Raw genomic sequence first — 24325 nt, forward strand, 5'->3', positions numbered from 1 at the left:
TTAATGCCGTTTCATGGGGAATGTTCAAAAGGGGACAGGGATGCGGCATTCAGAACTCCACTTTGCCTTCCCAGCTAGGAAGCTAGGAAGGGATAAAATTGGGCCACTGGAGAAAATGGGGACCAGTCACTTCAATCGGTCAATCAATCAGTGGTATTTATTGAGCGTTTACTGTGTGCCGAGGACTGAACTAAGCGCTTGGGAGAGGGTGACCGAGTTGTTCGGCGAGTTCTCTAACCCAGAAGGAGCTGACAGTCTCCCGTCCCTCTCAGCTGCTTCTAAAAGTAGGGAAGGAGCGTTCCGCATATTACCAAAATAGGAGCAGGCCTCTCTCAACCATCGCTGCGTTTCCAAATCATAAAGGGGAAAAGAGACTCACGTCTAGTTCTGTCACACCATATTCTGGGAATCTCGGTGAGAAAATCATTTAGAGAAAACAGACTGTCTAGACTCTTTACACCTGTTTCTTTCCCCTCAAGAGATCTATAAAGATCGAGAATTCTATAAAGATAGAGAAGCAGCGGGGCCTAGTGGATAGAGCCCAGACCGCCCCTTGCCTGCTGTGTGACCTTGGGCAAGTCACTTCATTTCTCTATGCCTCAGTTCCCTCATCTGTAAAATACGGATTAAGACCGTGAGCTCCATGTGGGACAGGGACCCTGCCCAACCCAATTTGCTTGTATCCATCCCAGCGCTTAGGACAGTGTCTGGCACCAAGTAAGCACTTAATGGTGCTGGACTTCTCAGAAGTTTTTCAGAAGTTCTCTGAAATGGTTGAGAACCAGAGAAGCAGGGTGGCTCAGTGGAAAGAGTCCGGGCTTGGGAGTCAGAGGTCGTGGGTTCTAATCCCAGCTCCACCGCTTGCCAGCTCTGTGACTTTGTGACACTTAACCTCTCTGTGCCTCAGTTACCTCATCTGTAAAATGGGGATTTAAACTATGAGCCCCATGTGGGACAACCTGATCACCTTGTATCCCCTTGCGCTTAGAACAGTGCTTTGCACATAGTAAGCGCTTAACAAATACCACCATTTATTTATTTTTTATTTATAATAATAATTGCGGTATTTGTTATAATTCAGTAGAGATAAAATAGGTTCCAGAATTTTCCCGCACTTGATGAAAAGCTGCAGCCCAGAGCTTCAACAAATATAGTCTCTAGGAATTCTGACTCAGGCTGCCCAAAACATAGGAAAGCAAACCTACTATAAAAAACAAGGAAGCATGTACTTTAAAAATTTAACCTGGTCTTAATTGGAAACGCTTCTTTTTAGAGGATTCTAAAAAAATCCAGAGAGTTCTGAATAAAGATGGGGTGGTGTTATTTTGCCTTCCTCCTTCACTTTCCTCAGGGCGGTAGCCCTTCGAGAAGCAGCGTGGCTCAATGGAAAGAGCCCGGGCTTGGGAGTCAGAGGTCATGGGTTCTAATCCCGGATCCGCCACTGGTCAGCTGGGTGACTTTGGGCAAGTCACTTCACTTCTCTGTGCCTCAGTTACCTCATCTGTAAAATGGGGATTAAGACCGTGAACCCCGCGTGGGACAACCTCATTACCTCGTATCTACCCCAGAGCTTAAAACAGTGCTTGGCACATAGTAAGCGCTTAACAAATATCATTACGATTATTATAAAACTTGGACATCACAATATTCGGACACCAGAAAATAAAGAGTAAAGAGGGGCAATTTATCCTTGACGACACTCAAAATGTAAGGACTCCCTCCTGCTCATCTGAAGTTCTTAGCAACCAAACTGTTTTGCTGTTTCGCTAAGGAATCTAAACTCTGCAAGTGACTCATTCAACCGCCACAATGGAAATGCGAGTTAAATACTCATGGAACAGGGAAACCAACATCTATCGCCAGCTAGGTCACGATTTATCAGCCCGCAAAATTTTTCCTGGCCTTTCCCTCATTTCCCAGCTTTACAGCAATGAGCAAACAGAGGTCTGAAATACATTTCAACCAGCAATGGTCCAACTTTGCATTTTTTTTTTTAATGAAAAATTCTCATTTTTCCACAGGGTGCTTCTAGGCTCCTAACTGGGGGACCTATATTCATTTGTCAAGCCGTTATTTCTATCTCATGAGGGAAGACACGGCTCTCCGTAAGACCTGTGGCTACTGGAAGGGAAATCAAATGGCCAGAAAGGACCCAGAAGAGAATCCAGCTGGTTTTAAGGAATCTCAAGAAATCAGTCTGATCGCTGGATCTGTTTTAACAAGTGGAAGAACTTTTACAACCATTTTTAATAGGTTATTTCCCAGAAGTGTTTGTTTTAGGAGGGAAATGATCCAGCCATCGACTGAATTTATTGAGCGCTTACTATGTGCGGAGCATCGTACTAAGTGCTTGGGAGAATACAAGCTAACAAGAGTTGGGAAACATGTCACTGGCCTACAAAACGATTTTAACTGGATCAAGGTAAACGTAAAAATGTATCTAAGGTTGTACCTATAAACTTTTCTCTCTTGGGCAGCTTATTTTACCACTAGGATCTACAGGCAGAGTGCAGAGCACCAAATCAACATGCATTCATTTCCCCACTGGAAGCTATTTACAAGTTTCATGACTTTCCCTGTTAGACAGTAATAATAATAATTGAGCATCTGTTTAGCGCTTACTATGTGCCAGGCACTTTACTAAGCGCTAGGGTGGATACAAGCAAATTGGGTTGGACCTAGTTCCTCTCCCACATGGGGCTTCCAGTCTCAATCCCCATTTTACAGATGAGGTCACTGAGGCCCAGGGAAGTGAAGTGACTTACCCAAGGTCACACAGTAGACAAGTGGCGGAGCTGCAATTAGAACTCATGACCTTCTGCCTCCCAGGCCCGTGCTCCTATCCACTACACCACGCTGCACTGCACCAAGTGGGGTTTGATAAATACAACTACTAGTTTACAGATTATAATCTCTGTGCCAACAACGCAAGTAAATATTCAGTAAGAGCTAGGGTGGTTGTTTTTTTTTTCAATTAAACAAGCTCTGCGATCGGGCAAATTCGTTCATTCATTCATTTGAATTCATTGAGCACTTACTGTGTGCACAGCACTGTACTAAACACTTGGAATGTGCAATTCGGCAACAGATAAAGCAAACCCGCATATGCAACACGGGCTGCTAAAATTCAGGCTCGTCCCATCAAATCTTTTCTGAGGAGGCACCCCCAGCTCCCCAACACACAAGCAGCGTGGCTTAGTGGAAAGAGCATAGGCTTGGGAGGCAGAGGTCACGGGTTCGAATCCCGACTCTGCCACTTGGCTGTATGACCTTGGGCAAGTCTTAACTTCTCTGGGCCACGGTGACCTCATCTGTAAAATGGGGATGAAGACTGTGAGCCCTACGTGGGGACAACCCGATTACCTTGTATCTACCCCAGTGCTTAGAACACTACTTGGCACATAGTAAGCGCTTAACAAATACCAACATTACTATTATTACGATAATAAAAAAAACCCAACCAACTCCCCAAAATATTTAAATGATCAATTTTGAACGAGACAGAAATTAAGAAGCACTGCTCCACTTTCTAGAGGCGGAGATTTTCTCATCCGAGGATAACTGACCGCAGGAAGTTATCTTCTAGCTTTCTTCGTCCTCTTGTTTCACATTCAAATGACCTGCCATCAAACTGTGGCCGAGCCGAGCCGCGTAGAGGGCTGGATTATTCCACCCCGACCTGGAGCTAAACGCTCCTCATTCCAGCTCCCCAAGGGGATGGGTTCAAGGGCCACGGACAACATTTTACCCTTTTCCCAATCCCCTCCAACACAGAGAGAGCTTTCTTTGACTCCACACCAACCGAAAGCAAACGCCAGCGAAGACAATGAGCCCGGCCAGACAATAAGCCGCTCCGGGAAGCAACGCCACAGACTCTGGATTCAAGTCGAAGCCCGATCCACACCCAGCCCAAAGAAAGCCACGGCGTTCTCTTACTCTCGGCCGGAGAAACCGGATCCGACGGTCCTGAGCTACGTTCCTCAAATACCAAACGCCGGTCTGAAGTCCTCTTCTTCGCCCAAGCCACCGTGAACACGCCGGATCCCTTTCCCATCCCCATCAGACTTACCTCTCATAGAAGCGGCCTCCTGCGGAAAGGGCTCGGGGCAGGGAGTCGGGGGATCCGGGTTCTAATCCCCGTTCCGCCGCGTGGCTCTGGGCGAGTCGCCCGACTTCTCCGGGCCTCAGTTTCTTCGTCTGTAAAATGGAGATAAAAATACCCGTCATTCCTCCCCCTCAGTCTGGGAGTCCCAGGCGGACCAGAGATCGGGTCCGATCTTAGGGTCCTGTGTCTATACCCCATTGCGTGGCAGAGTGTGGGCGACATAATCGATCGGTCGGTGGTATTTACTGAGCGCTTATTAAGTGCAGAGCACCGAACTAAGCGCTCGGGAGAGTACAACAGAATTAGCAGACACGTCCTCCCGCGCATAATGAACTCACCTAGTAGATGCTTAACCGATACCGTAATATAGTGGGCAGGGCACGTGTCCACCAACTCTGCTGTACTGTACTCTCCCAAGCGCTCAGGGCAGTGCTCTGCACCTAGTAAGTGCTCCTTAAATACGACCGGTCGGTTTTAAAGACAAATCTATACCACGTTCCACCCGGGTCCTGCACTCTCCCTTCTCCCACGGTCTCCATCTGTCCCGGCTACCACCGGCCTGGGGCTGGTCCTGCCCTCCCACCCCCAGGGACCCCTCTCTCTGCCCCACCCCGGGCCCCCCACCTCCCTCCCTGCCCCCCAAGCATCCCCCCATCCCAGGCACCCCCCTCCCCCACCCCGCACCTCTTAAATGATTAATAACGATGGCATTCGTTAGGTGCCTCCTACGTGCCAAGCTCCGTTCGAAGCGCCGGACTAGACAGACAAAGTAATAGAGCTGTCCCCTGGAGGGCTCCCGGTCTCAATCCCCGTTTTACAGATGAGGGAACCGAGGCCCAGAGAAGTGAAACGACTTGCCCAAGGGCACGCAGCAGACAAGAGGGGGAGTCAGGATGAGAACCCAGGTGCTCCGAGTCCCAAGCCTGTGCTCCGGCCACTACGGCTCGCTGCTTCCCTGCTTCCCTGAGCCCGGGCATGCCCCCTCCTCCCTTCCTGCCCCCCCCCCCCCGGGCACCTCCCCATCCCCCTCCCCCCTTCCCCCCTCGGTCTCTCCCCACCACCCCCTTCCTCCTTGCTCCCTGAGCATCCCCCTACCCCGGGCACCCCCTCTACCTACTTCCTTCCTGCCCCCTGAGCATCCTCCCCACTCCCCCTCCCGGGGACCCCTCTCCCTGCCCACCCCAGGCCCCCTCACCTCCTTTCCTGCCCCCTGAGCCTCCCCCCTCCCCCCCAGGGCACCCCTCTCCCTGCCCACCCGGGCATCCTTTCCACCTCTCTTCCTGCCCCTGGAGCGTCCCCCCACTCCCTCCCTGCCCCCTGAGCAGCCCCCTGGCATCCCCCCCACTCCCTCCCTGCCCCCCGAGCACCCCCCCCTCCCAGGACCCCTCTGGCTCCCCCACCTCCCTCCCTGCCCCCTCGGCCCCCCCCCAACTCCCAGGGCATCCCTCTCCCTGCTCCCCCGGGCACCCTCTCCACCTCTCCTCCTGCTCCCTGAGCATCTTTCCCCCTCCCCCCGGGTATCTCCTCCACCTCCCTCCCTGCCCCCTGAGCATCCCCCTCTCCCGGACACCCCTCCCCCTGCCCCCCCACCCCCCTCCTTGCCCTCTGAGCCTCCCCCCCTCCCCCGCCCCCCTCCGGCCCCCCTCCCCTCCCCCTGGCATCCCTCTCCCTGCTCCCCGCAGACCCCCCAGCTCCCTCCCTGCCCCCTGAGCCTCCTCCCCCAGGCGCCCCCCCCCAACTCTCTTCCTGCCCCTGAGCATCCCCCTCCCCCCTCCTTCCTGCCCCTGAGCATCCTGCCCCTGCCCCCCTGCCCCCCTGCCCCCCGAGCAGCCCGGGCCGGTCCTGGCGGGGAGAGGGGAGGGGAGGGAAGGGAAGGGAAAGGGGTCCAACCTGCGGTGGGTGCGGTGGGTGCTGAGGGAGAGAGACAAGGAGGGAGGGAAGGCGCCCAGCGAGCCCGAGCCCAACCCCAACCCCGGCCCCGCCCCGCTCCTTCCGGCAACAAGGCCGGACGCTCCGCCCCGCCCACCCCTGACGTCACCCTCCAGCCCCGCCCCCACTGACGTCACCCCCGCCCCCCGGCGTCGCTCCCCCGCCCCCCGCCGACGTCGCCCCTCGCCCCGCCCCCCACGACGTCACCCTCCCCGCCCCCTGACGTCACCAAACCCCGGCCCCCCGCTGACGTCACCCCTCCGCCCCCGCCCCCTCCGTCACTATGGAGACGCCGGAGCGTCGAGGCCCACGAAGAGGGAGGAGGGGGAGGGGCCGGGCATTCATTCATTCAATCGTATTTATTGAGCGCTTACTATGTGCAGAGCACTGTACTAAGCGCTGGGAATGTACAAATGGCAGCAACCCCTCCTCCCTGTCATGGTTTATTGGACGCAGTTTGCAGTCCCTTCCTCTTCTGCGAGAGAAATATTCATTTATTAATAAATAATCACAATCGTAAACAATGATGGTACTGCTCCGGCGCTTCCTAGGTGCCAAGCGGTGTTCTAAGCGCTGGTGGGGGGGGGAAATGCCAGGTCATCACGTGGTCCCTCGCAGACTTCCTCCCCATTTTTCAGATGGGATCACTGAGGTCCGGGGAAGAAGAATAAGAATAATAAAAATGTCGGTATTTCTTAAGCGCTTATTAGGTGCTAAGCCCTGTTCTAAGCGTTGGGGGGGAGATACCAGGTCATCAGGTGGTCCTTCACAGACTTCATCCCCATTTTTCAGATGAGATCACTGAGGTCCGGGGAGGAATAATAATAATGTCCGTATTTCTTAAGCGCTTACTAGGTGCCAAGCCCTGTTCTAAGCGCTGGGGAGAGATGCAAGGTCATCAGGTTGTCCCTCACAGACTTCATCCCCATTTTCCAGATGAGGTCACTGAGGTCCGGGGAATAATAATAATAATAATAATGTCGGTATTTCTTAAGCGCTTCCTGGGCGCCAAGCACTGTTCTAAGCGCTGGGGGAGATGCTAGGTAAAGAGGCTGTCCCACGTGGGGTTCGCAGTCTTCACCCCCATTTTACAGATGAGGGAACTGAGGCTCAGAGAAGTGAAGTGACTTGCCCACGGTCACACAACTGACATGGGGCGGAGGCGGGATTAGAACCCAGGACCTGTGACTCCCAAGCCCGGGCTTTTGCCACTGAGCCACGTTGCTTCTCAAGTGAATTCATTCATTCATTCAATAGTATTTATTGAGCGGTTACTATGTGCAGAGCACTGTACTAAGCGCTTGGAATGAACAAGTGGGCAACAGATAGAGACGGTCCCTGCCCTATGACGGCTTACGGTCTAAACGGGGGAGACGGACAGACGAGAACAAATGAAGGGACTTGCCCGAGGTCACACAACAGACAACCTCCCCCGATTAGACTGTGAGCCCGTCAGTGGGCAGGGATTATCTCTATCTGTGGCTGATTTGTCCATTCCAAGCACTTAGTACAGTGCTCTGCACATAGTAAGCGCTCAATAAATACTACTGAATAAATGAACAAGTGGCAGAGACGAAATTAGAACCCATGACCTTCTGACTCCCAGGCCTACCCTTTACCCGCTAGGCCGGGCCGCTTCTCGCCGCACTAAGCTCTTGGGAGAGGACGATAGGATGGATTTGGTAGTCACCTTCCCTAATTAATGTTAATTAATTTGCTAACTGATTAATAAATGCTAATTAATTTGTTAATGAGGCGTGCATCTCCTTGATTCTATTTATCTTGATGATGTTGTTTTGTTCTGTTTTGCTCTGCCGTGTGTCTCCCCAGATTAGACTGTGAGCCCGTCGCTGGGCAGGGATTGTCTCTATCTGTTGCTGAATTGTACCTCCCAAGCGCTTAGTCCAGTGCTCTGCACACAGGAAGTGCTCAATAAATACTACTGAATGAATGAATAAGTTGAAGGGAGGAGGATTTACTCCCCATTTTGCAGATGAGGTAACTGAGGCAGGGGAAGTGAAGGGACTTGCCCGAGGTCACACAGCAGGCAACTGTAGCACCAGCTAGATCCAGGTCTAGAACCAAAGTCTCGTGATTCCCACAACTGGTGCTCGATTCAGTATAATTCAGAGAAGCAGCGTGGCTCAGTGGAAAGAGCCCAGGCTTGGGAGTCGGAGGTTATGGGTTCGAATCCCGGCTCTGCCACTTGTCAGCTGTGTGACCGTGGGCGAGTCACTTCATTTCTCTGGGCCTCAGTCACCTCATCTGTAAAATGAGGATTAACTGTGAGCCTCACGTGGGACAACCTGATGACCCTGTATCTTCCCCAACGCTTAGAACAGTGCTCTGCACATAGTAAGCACTTAAAAAATACCAACATTATTATTATAATTGAGTGACCTTAAGTAGAGGAGGCAGTTGTGACTGTGGAGAAATGACCCCAGAGTTATGAAAAAGGGAGCGTAAAAGGGAGCATATAAAACGAGCCCCGAAACTGTACTGATCCAGAACCACCTTGAAGATGGCATCTCCTCCACAACTTGCAGGATAGCTACCGCAAACATCCAACACGCAAAGGAGAGATGGAGGAATTACCGGCCTGGTTTTAAACCAGGAAGCAGTGGGATTTAGGGGAAAGAGCACTAAAAAAAAAAAAAATAGTATTTATTGAGCGCAGAGCCACGCTGCTTAGTTTATCACTCAGTTACCTCAGCTGTAAAATGGGCATTAAAATTGTGAGCCCCATGGGGGACGGGGACTGTGTCCAACCCGATTTGCTTGTATCCACCCCAGCGCTTAGAACGGTGCCTGGCACTTAGTAAGCGCTTAAAAAATGCTATTATTATTATCATTCAAAACCACACAATGAAGGCGGGGAAAGAGTAGAAGATGAGAGCAGTGGTTTGTGGCACACTCTCAGTTAAAGGATGAGGGAGGATGAAGAAATGAGACCCAGCTTCTTACCTAGATTCGTTGGCGGGCTGCTTTGAGTCCCTCAAAAAGACTTTTCGCGGGGTCTGAGGGAAAGATTTCCAAGGTTTCTGCCCTGATGAGTGTGTTAGTGAATCCTGACACACTAACTTTTCACCGACTTTGGGAATAAAGCCAAGTGTCAAGACGTTTCCTTTGCTTCAGTGTTAAAAGTGCAGTCGATTCGGGTGACACAGTGCGCGCGTTGTATCTGGGGTGCCTGTCTTAGTCACTCCCATCAGACTCACTGCAGCTCTGCAATAAAAATAATAATAATAATGTTGGTATTTGTTAAGCGCTTACTATGTGCCGAGCACTGTTCTAAGATCTGGGGTAGACACAGGGGAATCAGGTTGCCCACGTGGGGCTCACAGTCTTAATCCCCATTTTACAGATGAGGTAACTGAGGTACCGAGAAGTTAAGTGACTTGCCCAAAGTCACACAGCTGACAAATGGCAGAGCTGGGGTTCGAACCCATGACCTCTGACTCCAAAGCCCGGGCTCTTTCCATTGAGCCACGCTGCTTCTCTAGACTTGCTTGCCGGGTGACCTGGGGCAAGTCACTTAACTTCTCTGTGCCTCAGTACTCCTATTCTCCCTTCTATTTAGACAGTGCCCTGCACACCATAAGGACTCCATCTAACAGTCACACCTGCCCCCTTCAAAGCCCTATTGAAGGCTCACCTCCTCCAGGAGGCCTTCCCAGACTAAGTCCCCCTTTCCCTCAGCTTTCCGTCCCCCACACCACTCCCCGACTCGCTCCCTTTGCTCTACCCCCTCCCCCACAGCACTTCTGTATATATGTACATATCTATAATTCTATTTATTTCTATTAACGCCGGTTTTACTGGTTCTGATGTAATAATAATACTAACGCTGGTATTTGTTAAGCGCTTACTATGTGCAGAGCACTGTTTTAAGCGCCGGGGTAGATACAGGGTAATCGGGTTGACCCCCGTGGGGCTCACGGTTAATCCCCATTTTACAGATGAGGTGACTGAGGCACAGAGAAGTGAAGTGACTTGCCCACAGTCACACAGCTGACTAGTGGCAGAGGCAGCATTTGAACCCACGACCTCTGACTTGTCCCAAGCCTGGGCTCTTTCCACTGAGCCACGCTGCTTCTCTCTCTCTCTCTCTCTCTCTCTAGATATATATCTAATTCTATTTTTCTTGATGGTATTGATGCCTGTTTACTTGTTCTGATGCCTGTCTCCCCCTTCTAGACTGTGAGTCCATTGTGGGCAGGGATTGTCTCTCTTTGTGGCTGAAATGTACTTTCCAAGCGCTTAGTAGAGTGCTCTGCACACAGTAAGCACTCAGTAAACACGATTGAATGAATGACTCAATAAATACATTTGAATGAATGTATGGATGTGAGCCCCATGCGGGACAGGGACTGTGTCCAACCTAATTAACTTGTATCTACCCAGCACTTAGAAAAGTGCTTAACACAGAGTAAGTGCTTAACAAATACCATTTTTTTTTAAAAAAAGGAAAACAATTTATAAGGGAAGGGATTCTTTCATGGGCCCAAACCTCCCTAAAGACCCGCTTTGTTAAAAAGCAGATGGATTGACCAATGACCTCAATGGAAAGAGCACTTTATCGTATTTTTTATTTAGCTAAATATGCAAACCGAGTTGCTATTTTAAAATAAAAACCCCAGAGGGTGTTTGACAGAGTAATGGAAAATGGGTATAAGAATAAATCATCTCCCAAGATAATCTTATTCTTGTGTTATTAGCATCTGATTGTTATGTCCGGTTTCCACTGAGTTATTTTTTCAAGCACAGAAAGAATGGGTGGATTTGAAATTAATAGGCTTTTGTGCGCCCCAAGGCCAGTGGCTCTTCTCAAGCATCCAGGGGGAGAAGGGGAAGAGTGTCCTGAACCAATTTTTGGGCTTCTCTCTTCCCTAAAATGGTTTAGCATCCTTTGTAGTTAAAAAGCAGTGCAGGTGGGTGGAGCCCTGAAAAAAACACGGAAGGATAAGATCCCTGTCACTGGTAGGCTAAACTCCTAATTTAGGACAAGCAGAATATAAAGAGAAGAATGGAGGTGCACACATCGACAGAGAGGATTGAATTTAAGGAAGCTCTAAAGAGAGCAGTCTGGTCTAGTGGATAGAACAGGGGCCAGGGAGTTGGAAGGATCTGGGTTCTAATCCTGACACCACAGCGTGTCTGCTGTGTGACCTCGGGCAAGGCACTTCACTTCTCTGTGGCTCCGTTACCTCGTCTGTAAAATGGGGATCGAGACTGGGAGCCCCACGTGGGACATGGACTGGGTCCAATATTACTAGCTCATCTCAACTCCAGACCCCAGGACAGAGCCTGGCACATGGTAAACTCATAACAAAATACCATAAAAAAACCCCAGAAGAAGATGACATCCACTTAGAAAGACAGAGGCTATTATCTTCTGTGGAACTAGATGTCCTTTCCAGGAAGAAATAGTGATAAGAAAGAAGACGTGAAAGAGGAGTAGAGCTGGATTCTGGGAGTCACAAGGAGCTGGGCTCTAATCCCGATTCTACCACCTGACTGCTGTGTGACCTTGGACAAGTCATTTCATTTCTCCGTTATCTCCCCTGTAAAATGGGGATTAAGACTGTAAGCTCCATGTGGGACAGTGACTGTGTCCAACCCAATTTGCTTATATCCATCCCAGAGCTTACCACAATATCTGGCACATAGGAAGTGCTTAACAAATACCAAAATTATTATTATCATTACTAATTATTCTTACCATAAGCCCAATAGATTGTATCAAGATGGACCTGGGGAGGGGCAAAATTTGCCAATGGCCCAGTTTCCCTCCCTGTGATTTCCAAGTCAGGGTGGTTTTTATGGGTTCTGATCCGATCTGGCGAAGTTGAGGTTGCTCTCTGGACTCCCCCGCTTCATGCAGTGCAGCTTGGAGTCCTGGTCTGGCCTGGGAGACCTCTGGAACTGAGTGCCAGAGGAGGATTTATCAGTTCCATCTTTCTATATCTTAGTGGGGAACCGGGCACCCATGTTATCATTCTACAGACCCGGGGTTCTGGCTCAGCCGGGGAATCCCCGGGTTCACAACACAATGACTCAGAATTCCCACTAGACCCTAAGCTCCTTGACTGGTCAATCAGTGGTATTTACTGAGCGCTTACTAGGTGCAGAGCAGCGGACTAAGCGCGGGGGAGAGTACAAAACAACAGAGTTGGGAGACATGTTCCCTGGCTGAGATGAGCTTAGAGTCCAGAGGGGGAGATAGACATTAATATGATAAATAATGTCTGGACGTGAACATAAGCACTGTGGGCCTGTGGGTGGGGCGACGACCAAACGCCCCAGGGATGCGGATCCACAGACAGTGTGGAAGGCGCTCGGAGAAAAGAGGACTTAGTTGGGGGAAGGTCTCTTGAGGGAGCTGTGACCTTAATAAGGTTTTGAAAGTGGGGAGAGAGATAATCTGGCATATGTGAAGGGGGAGGGAGTTTCAGGACAGAGAGAGACATGGGAAAGGCGTCAGGAGCCAGGTAGAAGAGGTAACGAGCAAGTCGGTGCTCGAGGAGCAAAGCGAGTGGGTTGGGCTGGAGTAGGAGTTCGGTGAGGTAAGGTAGGAGGGGGAAAACAGATTGAATACTTTAAAGATGATGGTAAGAAGTTCCTGGATGAGGTGGGGGTGGATGGGCAACTACTGGAGGTTCTTGAGGGGTGGGGAGATGGGGGCTGAGTGGGTTTTTTTTAGAAAAATCATCCAAGCAGCAGAGTGAGGTTTGGGCTGGAGTGGAGACAGGAGGCAGGAAGGTCAGCGAAGAGACAGATGCAGTGGTCCGGGTGGCACTCTTCCGTACGCTTAGTACAGTTTTCTGAACCCAGTAAGTGTTCGATAAATACCCCAAAGGTTCTCAGGGATCCTTCGTTCTAGACCTCTTCAGATTGCCAAAGTTCACTGACTATACATATGGGTATGTTTATTGTTATGCTGTACTCTCCCAAGCACTTAGGACAGTGCTCTGCACACAGTAAGCGCTCAATACATAAGAATGAATGAATGAATGCATGAATGAATGAATATGGATTCCCCCAAACCATCATCAGTATATAATGCACATCTTCTGTGAACCAAACACTGTACGAGGTATTCGAAGCAGGTCATCATTCTGCCCTGGAGGAAGATCCAATTTAATGGGAGCGACAGGAAGACACAGATCATTTACATACAGTACAGTGGGAACGAGAGGGAAAAATAGATACAACAGATAAGCTAATGTGTACATTTAATAAATCCATACACACCTAAGTCTAAGAGTGAGGAATGGGATGACTTGATCAGGGTGGTGGTGATTAGGTGGGAGTGCATTCTGGAGGTGGGTTTTCAGGTGGACTTCCAAGGTGAGATGAGATTCAGCAGATTTCAAGGACGGACTTGAATGCGGGAGAAAGGGCATGCATAATAGGGTCAGTGTTGGAAGAATCCATTTCTGCTGAAAACTGAACTGTTTTCCTTCCTGCTAGTTGAAGACCAGTTTGGGCTCCCTACTCAGTCTCAGTCCAGCCCCGATCCAAATGAACCCAATTGGAATCAGATGTTTTTCTTCCACCACTGGGATGGAATCGGTATTTAATTCTGTCTTCCGGAGAGGCACCGAGCTCATTACGTAGTTTCCAAATTCACGGTGAAGATGGAGAGGGCCTTGGAGAGATATGTGAAGTATTTCAAACAATGAAAGACTTAATAGAGCTTTCCTGAGGTTTTTAATTGCCTGCATTCTTTGATCTGCAATTTGCGTGACTGGGTTACGATCACTGATTGATACCAGAAACCCAAGTGGTCAAAGAAGACTCAGCCCAGATTTGGGCCTAAAAGTTTTATCTGGAAAAAAAAAGCATTGATATAACCAATAAACTCGCCACACTTTGACTTCAAAGATTCTTCTTTGTCCTCGTGAATCCTAATGAAGACATGGGTGAGGGCAGAATTGAGGTTTCGTGTTTAGTAATTCCAGTCACTGAACTAATAATAATAATAATTGTGTTATTTGTTAAGCACTTGGGCACTATACTAAGCCCTGGTGTGGATACAAGCAAATCGGATTGGACGGAGTCCCTTTCCTACATGGCGCTCAGGGTCTTAATCTCCATTTTACAGATGAGGTAACTGAGGCACAGAGAAGTGAAGTGATTTGCCCAAAGTCACATAGCAGACAAGTGGTGGAGTCGGGATGAGAATCCACGGCCTTCTCATCATCATCAAGGGTATTTATTGAGCGTTTACTATGTGCGGAGCACAGTACTGAGCGCTTGGAGGAGACAGTGCAAAAGCAATAGAGGAAAGGGTACAGAGGAACTTCAAACCAGTAACCGTACCTTCTGGGAACCATTTTGCAACAACTCATGCAGCGAGTAAGAGGTCCCCCAGTCTATTCCCAAGCAGAGAGGCTGTCTTCCCTGAACTCAGAGCCAGAGTAACTGGGGATTCCCAAATGTCTCCCTTCTGACGCCTGGGCCCACGAGCTATCCACTATGCCATGCTGCTCATTTCCACTAATTTCATCAACGCCATTACAATTCTTTACTAGAAGTAAATTCCTTATTAGAAGCCCAGGTGTAACTGCTAGTAAAAAGGGATGGTCTCTATCTGTTGCCGAATTGTACATTCCAAGCGCTTAGTACAGTGCTCTGCACATAGTAAGTGCTCAGTAAATACTTTTGAATGAATAAAAATAAAATGAAAATTAGGAGTCATAGTTTCTTCTTTCAAAGAGCTCATAATCCAAAGTAGGAGGAGAAACATATAGCAGATCTTTGTCTCCAGAACTACTGAAAACCTCCATAATTCTGAGAACTGAATCATACATAAAATGCATTCATTTATTCAATAGTATTTATTGAGCGCTTACTATGTGCAGAGCACTGTACTAAGCGCTTGGAATGTACAAATCAGTAACGGATAGAGAGAGTCCCTGTCCTTTGACGGGCTTACAGTCTAATCTTGGGAGACAGACAAGAACAATGGCAATAAATAGAATCGAGGGGAAGAACATCTCATTAAAACAATAGCAAATAAATAGAATCAGGGTGATGTACATCTCATTAACAAAATAAATAGGGTAACGAAGATATAGACAGTTGAGGGCTAGCTCCTCATTGCTCTTCCTCAGGTGCAGGCGATGCACCTCCTCCTCTTGTGGGTTTTCGGGGTGAGGGAGAGGGAGGCGAAGGAAAGTGAAAATTTTCAGGCTTCACCCTTCTTGACTGGGATGCCCAGGACTGAGGAGAGATTCTGAATCACAAGACCAGCTCATTGCCAGAATTCAACAATACCAAATGAAGAAAACAATGTATTTTTGCAAAAACAAAATCCGCAAATAACCCACGGTGTGGTTTTTTTTTAAATTTTTTCATCTGACCGTTTCACCAGGTCGCGACCTTTCGAATGAAGGCAAAAAGATTCACAGCTGCCCGGCATCTTTAATCATTTCACCACGAGCATTCAACCCGGCTTGATTCTGTGGCGAAGCCATGTCAGGATTCCCTTTGCGATAATATTTTTTTCACAATGAACACGGTTTCATTCACACTGTTTAGCAAAGATTTGGGTCTTTGGATGAATAAAAATTTGCCGGCACCACGTGCAAACTTCGCCCAGAAGAGAACTCTAGAGGGCCTCATTGCCAAAGAATTGAGCAGAAACTTCCATTTCCAGGGTCTCCTTCCTTCACTTGAAAACTGAAGCCTATGAATGAAGGAAAGAGAAAAATCTGAGAATGTCCCCACTTGGAAGATGGCCTGAAGCTGGGAATGAATAAAGCAGTCTCGAGACTTTATTCTCATTTTCGGTTCCTGTGACTCACTGCATTTAGCAGGGGGTCAAGTGCTATTCCAGGCCTGGTATCCTGCTTCCTTCCACAACCATCCTGCAGTGCCTGACAATGGCTCCACAAATGGGTTTCGTCTTGACCCGCTTCCCCTGCATCACTCAACCACGGAACCTCAACGCTGACCTGCGACATCCTCCGGTTTTCCAGTCTTGATTCCTCGGAGTTGTCTCCCTTACGTTATTACCTCAGTTACCTCATCTGTAAAATGGGGATTGAGACTGTGAGCCCCATGTGGGACAGGGACTGTGTCCAACTGATTAGCTCGTGTCCACCCCCACGTTTAGTACAGTGCCTGGCACACGGTAGGCGCTTAACAAATACCGCAATTATTATTATTATTACCTGAAGGAGCCCGTCGATCCGTCAGACCGTCAATCTTATCGAGGGAGCGCTTACCGTGTACTAAGCACTTGGGAGAGTGCAATACAACAATAAACGGACACATTCGAGGGCTTACTGTGTGCGGAGCGCTGTACTAAGCGCTTAGGAGGGTACAGTACAACGATAAACAGCCCACAGTGAGTTTACAGTCTAGAAGACTGCTACAGGACCCCGTGGGGGTGAAGGAAACTGGAACCATGGTATTGAGAGTCGCTGAGGAAGTAGTGGGCTGAATTTATTTTTACGGTATTTGTTGAGCGCTTACTATGTCCTCTAAACTGTAAGCTCGTTATGGGCTGGGAATTTATCCGCTAATCTGTTGTATGGCACTCTCCCAAGTGCGTAGTACAGTGCTGTGTACGTGGTAAGCGCTCAATAGATTCATGGATTCATTCATTCAATCGTATTTATTGAGCACTTACTGGGAGCAGAGCACCGTACTAAGCACTTGGAAAGTACAATTCGGGAACAGATAGAGACAATCCCTAAGCGCTGGGATAGATACAAGCTAGTCAGGTTGGACGCAGTCCACGTCCCACATACGAGCTCACCGCTTTCATCCCCATTTTATAGATGAGGGAACTGAGGCACAGAGAAGTTAAGTGACTTGCCCTAGGTCAGTGGCTTGCCCAAGGCTATAGAGAGTTACTTCAGGGGAGCATAGAAAAGGAGAGGAAAAGGGGAGGCAGGGGGTGCAGCTGGATTTCTCCCCATCCCCCTCCAAACCCACCCTGGTTCTCCTCTTGCTTGAAGCTTCCGCAGATGGATTCTCTCCCCAAGAACATCAGGGTGGAAAACTTCTGCTAAACAATCAGCAACTTTTCCGAATTAAATCATTACAGTATCGCACTCATGCTACATATTTTTCTTTCAATATTGGGTGCTCTTGGGGCAAAATGCATGGCATAAAGGATAGAGCACGAACCTGAGTCTGAAGGTCATGGGTTCTAATCCCCGCTCTGCCACTTGTCTGCTGGGTGACCTGGAGCGAGTGACTTCACTTCTCTGGGCCTCAGTTACCTCATCTGTAAAATGGGAATTGAGACTGTGAGCCTCATGTAGGACAGGCACTGTGTCCAACCCAATTTGCTTTGTATCCACCCCAGCGTTTAGTACAGTGCCAGGGCATGTAGTAAGCGTTTAATAAATACTATTATTATTACTGTTAATAGAATAATCTCCCCATTTATTAGAATAGGATTTATTATGGGCTTATTATGTGCAAAATGCTGTACCAAGCACTGAGAATGGACATATGGATGTGAATTAATTACAGTCCCTGGCCCTCAAGGGATCCATTTTCTTATTAAGTGCAAAGCACTGTACCAAGTACTGAGAGTGGACATATGAATATGAATTAGTTACAGTCTCTGGCCCTCAAGCGATCCATTTTCTATCTCCCATCCCTTACTTCAGTCCTCCTGATCCACCTAACTCTGGTACGTTTGTTAATAGATATCTTCCATACCTATCTAACCATCTCTACCTGTAATTTATTTAAATGTCCGTATTCCTTGTTCCCCTCTCGAGCAGTAGATTCCAGGCTCGACTATGGGAGGGAGAGTCAAGCATGGGCAGTGGCTAGTGAGTGGAAGGCAGTCTATTACAAGCCCAAATTCACCTGTGCTGGACAGCAGTGGCATGGGAGAGAGTGGAGGGAGAGTAAACACTCAAGTTTACTGCGGCGAAGGAGGTCATGGTAATCCACTTTTGGATTTTTATCAAGAAAACTCTATGGATCCACTACCGGAACGATTGCAGATGGAGGTGGGGCGTTCCGGGAGAGCTATGTCCATGGCGTCGCTACGGGTCGGACTCGACTCGACGTCATAAGACAACAGCAACACCGTTCCTGGCTAGATGGCAAACTCCCTGAAGGCAGGGAGTACGTTTTCTAAATCATCTGTACTCTCCTAAACTTTTCGTACCGTGCTCCGCACACAGTAAGCACTTAATAAATGCTATTGATTAATAATAATAATGATTATGGTATCTGTTAAGCGCTTACTATGTGCAGAGCACTGTTCTAAGCGCTGGGGTAGATACAGGGCAATCGGATTGTCCCACATGGGGCTCATATTTTTGAATCCCCATTTTTACAGATGAGGTAACTGAGGCACAGAGAAGTTAAGTGACTTGCCCAAGGTCACACAGCAGACAAGTGGCGGAGCCGGGATTAGAACCCACGACCTCTGACTCCCAAGCCCGTGCTCTTTCCACCAAGCCACGCCGCTTCTATCGATTGATTGACTGATTGAAAGCGACAAGCTGAATTTTGGATTTGAGGACCAGTATAAATAGGCAGCCACCAGCAATCTCACCGCACTCGTGGAATGACACATTTAGGAATAACTTTTTAATAGGTGAATGAAAACACATGAAATGTAGCAGTGTAGAACGACACAGAGAAAAACCCCCGGTTACACTGGAGTCACATGAATTGCATGAACGAACAACTCAGTCTGCTGAGAATGATTTACTGAACAGCTTGGAGAGAAGATATTTCAGGGAGGAGAACACAGAATTACAAGCCGAACATCCAATCGGGAGGCATATCGGACACATTTCTGTGGGAAATCGAAGGACCCCTACCTTGTCCCTTTATTCAGAGTAATTATTTAAGATACGAAGAATAGGATGGCAAGTTCTTTTTTCATCTTTTGGATATTTATACCGACTTCTAAGAAGCAGCGTGGTTTAGTGGTTAGAGCACGGGTCTGGGAGTCACATGTCTGCTGTGTGACTTTAGCCAAGTCGCTTCACTTCTGTGCCTCAGTTACCTCATCTGTAAAATGGGGATTAAGAGTGTGAGCCCTAAGTGGGACAGAGACTGTGTCCAACCTGACCACCTTGTTTCTACCCCAGTACTTAGAATAGCGCTTGGCACATAGTAGGTTCTTAACAAGTACCGTAATTATTATTGTGAGATATTTACTACCTATTTTAAAAAATATTTTACAGTGAAGCGGTAATTAGCAGCAAGAAAAAAATCGAGAGCTACAAAATTAGTAAGAAATTATTTTATGTCAAATGCAATGTAAATATTTTTGCAAAGACTGTAATTTGCTAAAAGCGCTCCATGTGCCGCAGACTGCAGGAAAGCAACAGATTAGTAATAAGTTACTTATGGGTTAGAAACACAATGTGCCATTTGGTCTTGTATTTTTAGAGAGTATTCTTAGAGTGGGGGGAGAGCTTCGAGGTGGGGAGGGGGGGTGGAAGGGAATGATTGGAACTGTGTAAAGAGCAAACTGAGATCTAATGCTTCCCAAATGCTTGATTATAATAGAGCAGTTCCCATCGGAGATAAACAAGTTAGTCACTCAGTGAGCTCAGAGGCGAGGTATTTCAGACTCCATGAGAATCTGTTGCAGTCTTTTCCTGGGATTTCACAGAGTATAGGGGTGTGGGTGTGCGTGTGCGTGCTTGTGTGTGTGCATGTATACATGGGAATGTATATGAGAATGGGTCTCCATGGCGACTATTTTCACATCTGTAAAGGAACCGTACTTCATCAATTTTCAGATAATCCTTTTCTTAGCTCAAGATAACTCCACTGGACTGTAAGTTCTCTGTGGGCAGGGAACGCGGCTACCAGTTTTGTTATACTGTACACTCCCAAGAACTTAACAGAGTGCTCTGCACAGAGTAAGCACTCAACAGGAGCGATGAATTGATTTTAGTAGACTGGTGTCTCACCATAGCTCCTGTCTCTTCCACCATATATATCCCAAGAGGCAGTTTAAATCTCTTTTGGACAATGATCTTAATTCGACAAACAGCTTCACATACGACTCCAGGGCCCAAATCTACCTTTAATGTCAAGATGAAACCCCGTGGTCTAATAACAGCAACTGTGATACTTAAGTAGTTATTACGTGCCAAACATTGCAACTAAATGTTAGAGTTGATGTAACATAAGCAGATCAGACCATCCTCATCCCACATGGGGATCACAATCTAAGGGGGAGGGAGGACAGATATTTCCTTTTCATTTTGCAGGTGAAGAAACTGATCCACAGTGAAATGAAGTGACTTGCTCAAATTCACACAGCAGGCAAGTGGTGGAGTCAGGATTAGAACCGTCCCCTGACTCCCCGACCCAACCTCTTTTCACCCAGGTCACGCCGCTTCTCTCATGACAATGTGACGATGATAAGACAAGGTCCTATATGGTATGCAATATAAAAATAACATAACTGTAAGCGCTTAAACGGCAAAAATGAGCAGAAATGATTATAAAAAGATTGTAAACACATTGTGGCCAGGGAACACGTCTACCAACTCTGTCATATTGTACTCTCCCAAGTGCTTAGTTCAGTGCTCTGAACACAGTAGGTGCTGAATAAATACGATCGATCGTGATTTTTATACCAGATATCACAGTGCAATACCATTTGATCTATGCTAAGGACAATGGGATGACTCTGTGTCTGATTCAATCAGTCATATTTATTGAGGGCTTATTATACAGCACAGTAGTGAGCACTTGGGAGCGTACAACACAACAATGTAATAGACACATTCCATGCCCACAGTGAGCTTATAGTCTAGAGGAGGAGAAAGACATAGATATAAGTGAATAAAAATACGGATACATACGTAAGTATAGAGGGGCTAAGGGAAGGGTGAGAAAAGGAAGCAAATCAGGGCAATGCAGAAGGGAGTGGGAAAACAGGAAAGGAAGGCTTAGTCAGGGAAGGCCTCTTGGAGGAGGTGTGCCTTCAATGAAGCTTTGAGAGGAGAGTGATTGTCTGTCTGATAAAAAGAGGGAGGGCATTCCAGGCCAGAAGCCCAAAGTGGGCGAGAGGTCAGCAGATAGACAAATGAGATTGAGGTACAGTAAGAAAGTTAGCATTAGACTGGGTTGAAGCAGGAGAGCAGGGAGGTAAGGTAGGAGGGGGCGAGGTGTTGGAGTGCTTTGCACATAGTAAGCGCTTAACAAAAGCCGTCATTATTATTATTATTTAAAGCCAATGGTGAGGTGTTTCTGTTTCATGTGGGGGTGGATGGGCAACCACTGGAGACTCTTGAGGAATGGAGAAACATGGACTGAATGTTTTTGTAGAAAAAGGATCTGGGCAGCATAGTGAAGTATGGATTGGAGTGGGGAGTGACAGGAGGCGAGGAGGTCAGGAAAGAGGCTGATTCAGTAATCCAGGCAGAAGACGATAAGTGCTTTGATTAACGCGGTCATCTTATGCTGCTGAGTCGTCTCTGACCCATAGCGACATCAAGGACACATCTCTCCCAGAACATCCCACCTCCATTTGCAATTGTTCCGGTAGTGTTTTCTTGGTAAAAATATGGAAGTGGCTTACCATTCCTCCTTCCGCACAGTAAACTTGAGTCTCCATCCTTGATTCTCTTCCTTGCCACTGCTGCCAAGCACAGTGGAGTTTTGACTTGCAGCAGATTGCCTTCCACTCGCTAGCCACTGCCCAAGCTCAGAAAGGAACGGACAGGCCTCTGCTTGACTCTCCCTCCGGTAGTCGAGACTGGTAGAGGACCGGAAACTCTCCAGGTGTGACCCTGAGAGGGGAGATTAATGTGGTAGTAATTTGGGGTGAGAGGAATGGACAGATTTTAATGCAGTTATGAAGGTTGAATAGGCAGGGTTTGGTGACAGATTGAATATGTGGGTTGGATGAGAGCAATGAGTCAAGGATAACACCAAGTTTACAGGCTTGTGAGACAGGAAGGATGATGGTGCCATCTACAGTGACGGGCATGTCAGGGGGAAGTCGAGGCTTGGGTGGGAAGATAAGGAGTTCTGCTCGGGACATATTAAGTCTGCGGTATTATCCAAATGGAGATGTTGTTGGGCGGGAGGAAATGTGAGACTGCAGAGAGGGTGAGGAATCAGGACTAGAGATTGGGGATTTGGGATCTGGAAATCATCTGCATAGAGAAGCAGCGTGGCTCATTGGAAAGAGCCCGGGCTTGGGAGTCAGAGGTCATGGGTTCAAATCCCAGCTTTGGGCAAGTCACTTAACTTCTCTGGGCCTCAGTTACCCCATCTGTAAAATGGGGATTAAGACTGTGAGCCCCACGTGGGACAACCTGATCATCTTGGATCCTCCCCAGCGCTTAGAACAGTGTGTTGCACATAGTAAGCGCTTAACAAATGCCATCACCATCATCATTATTATTATTAAAGGTGGCAGTTGAAGCTACGGGAGTGAATTTCTCTGAAGGAGTGGGTGTAGATGGAGAATAGAAGGGGACCCAGAACTTAACCTTGAGGGTCTCCCACGATAAAGGAGTGGGAAGCAGAGAAGGAGCCCGTGAAAGAGACTGAGAATAAGCAGCCAGAGAGATAGGAGGAGAACCAGGAGAGGAGAGTGCCAGTGAAGTCAAGTTTGGATAATACTTCTAGAAAAAGAGAATGGGTGACAGTGTCGAAGAAAGCTGAGAGGTCGAGGAGGATTAGGATGGAATAGAAGCCATTGGATTTGGCAAGAAGGAGATCACTTGCGACCTTTGAGAAGGCGGTTTTTGTGGAGTGAAGGGGACGAAGCCGGACTGAAAGGGTTCAAGGAGAGAACTGGAGGAGAGGAACTGGAGACTCATTAACCTCTGCTGTATCTTTCACTGTACTCACTATCATTTTCTATTTTCACTTAGTCCTCTTTACGTCAGTTAATGGCAACAACCCACTGCAATGTTCGCTGATTCCAACAGGTCTGAAAGAAGGAAAGAGAATCCCACTTGGTGTTTCAACCTTTACTCTTAGAGGGAGGCAGGTGGGGCCTAAATAACAACAATAATTATAGCATTTATTAAGTGCTTACTATGTGCCATAATAATAATAATGATGATGGAATTTGCTAAGCGCTATGTGCCAATCACTGTTCCAATCCCTGGGTTAGATATAGGGTAAAGTGTTATGCTAAGTTCTGGGGTAGATATAAGATCATCAGCCCCATTTGGGACTCACAGTCTAGGAGGGAGAATAGGTATTGAATCCCCATTTTGCAGATAAAGGAACTGAGGCATGAAGAATGAAGTGACTTTCCCGAGGTCATACAGAAAGTAAGTGGCTTTTATTGTAACTGGATCGTTGCCCTGAGAGTCAGGAGATTGAGCTCTATTCTCTAGACTGTAAGCTAGCTGTGGGCAGGGAACATGTCTACCCACTCTGTTGTACTGTAATCTCCCAAGTGGTCAGTACAGTGCTCCGCCCACAGTAAGTGCTCTATAAATACCACTGATTGATTGGTTGATTATTATCAGCCTCAGCCCTGACTTTCTGGGTGAGCTTGGGGCTGTCATTTATTTTTCTGAATCTCAGTTTCCTCAGGTGAAATCTTCTCCATGTGCTGTAAGAATGATGTTAGTTGTTTACGGCTCCTGGACAACAGGTACCGTGTGAATTCATTCGATCACATTTATTGAGCACTTACTGTGTGCAGAGGACTGTACTAAGCACTTGGAAAGTACGATTCAGCAACAGATAGAGACAATCCACGAGAAGCAGCGTGGGTTTGTGGACAGAGCAGAGTCAGAATCTGGGTTCATATCTCGTCTCCGCTACTTGTCTGCTGTATGTGACCTTGGGCAAGGCACTTCACTTCTCTGGCCCTCAGTTGCCTCAGCGGTAAAGTGAGGATTAAGACTGTGAGCCCCAAGTGGGATAGGGACTGTGTCTAACCTGATTTGCTTGTATCCACTCCAGCGCTTAGAACAGTGCCTGAGACATAGTGAGCGCTTAACAAATACCTCAGTTATTAAATACAAGGCATTATTGTTATCAAGTCAATAGGCTTGCTCTGTTGTTCCGCTTAATGCTGTAAACCGTAAGTTATAGAGCAGAGACAGGTATTAGAGTCTTCTAAGACCTATTTCTTCCCTCTCAGGATGGTACCTGAGGCGTTTCCATTACTCTACCTGTCTCAGCTACAGGAGAGACAGAGTCAAGCAGAGGCCTAACCATTCCATTCCTAGCTTGGGCAGTGGCTAGCGAGTGGAAGGCAATCTGCTACAAGTCAAAACTCACCTGTGTTGGGCAGTAGCGACACGGGAGAGAGTTGAGTTTTCTGTGCAGAAGAAGGCAATGGTAACCCACTTC

General features: G+C 47.8%; 1 protein-coding gene across 1 annotated transcript in view; it reads right to left on the bottom strand.

The window, feature by feature from the left end:
• TMLHE (trimethyllysine hydroxylase, epsilon) overlaps positions 1 to 6081 on the bottom strand; it is a 33746-nt gene extending 27665 nt beyond the window's left edge. The window contains exons 1-2 of the mRNA XM_029067863.2: positions 5996 to 6081; positions 4070 to 4197 (exon numbers count right to left, since the gene is read on the bottom strand). The gene's annotated coding sequence lies outside the window, so the exon portion shown is untranslated. The remainder of the gene's footprint in view (positions 1 to 4069; positions 4198 to 5995) is intronic.
• Between the last annotated feature and the right edge of the window lie 18244 nt (positions 6082 to 24325).

Source organism: Ornithorhynchus anatinus, chromosome 6, assembly GCF_004115215.2.
Source record: "Ornithorhynchus anatinus isolate Pmale09 chromosome 6, mOrnAna1.pri.v4, whole genome shotgun sequence".
Taxonomy (NCBI): Eukaryota; Metazoa; Chordata; class Mammalia; order Monotremata; family Ornithorhynchidae; genus Ornithorhynchus; species Ornithorhynchus anatinus.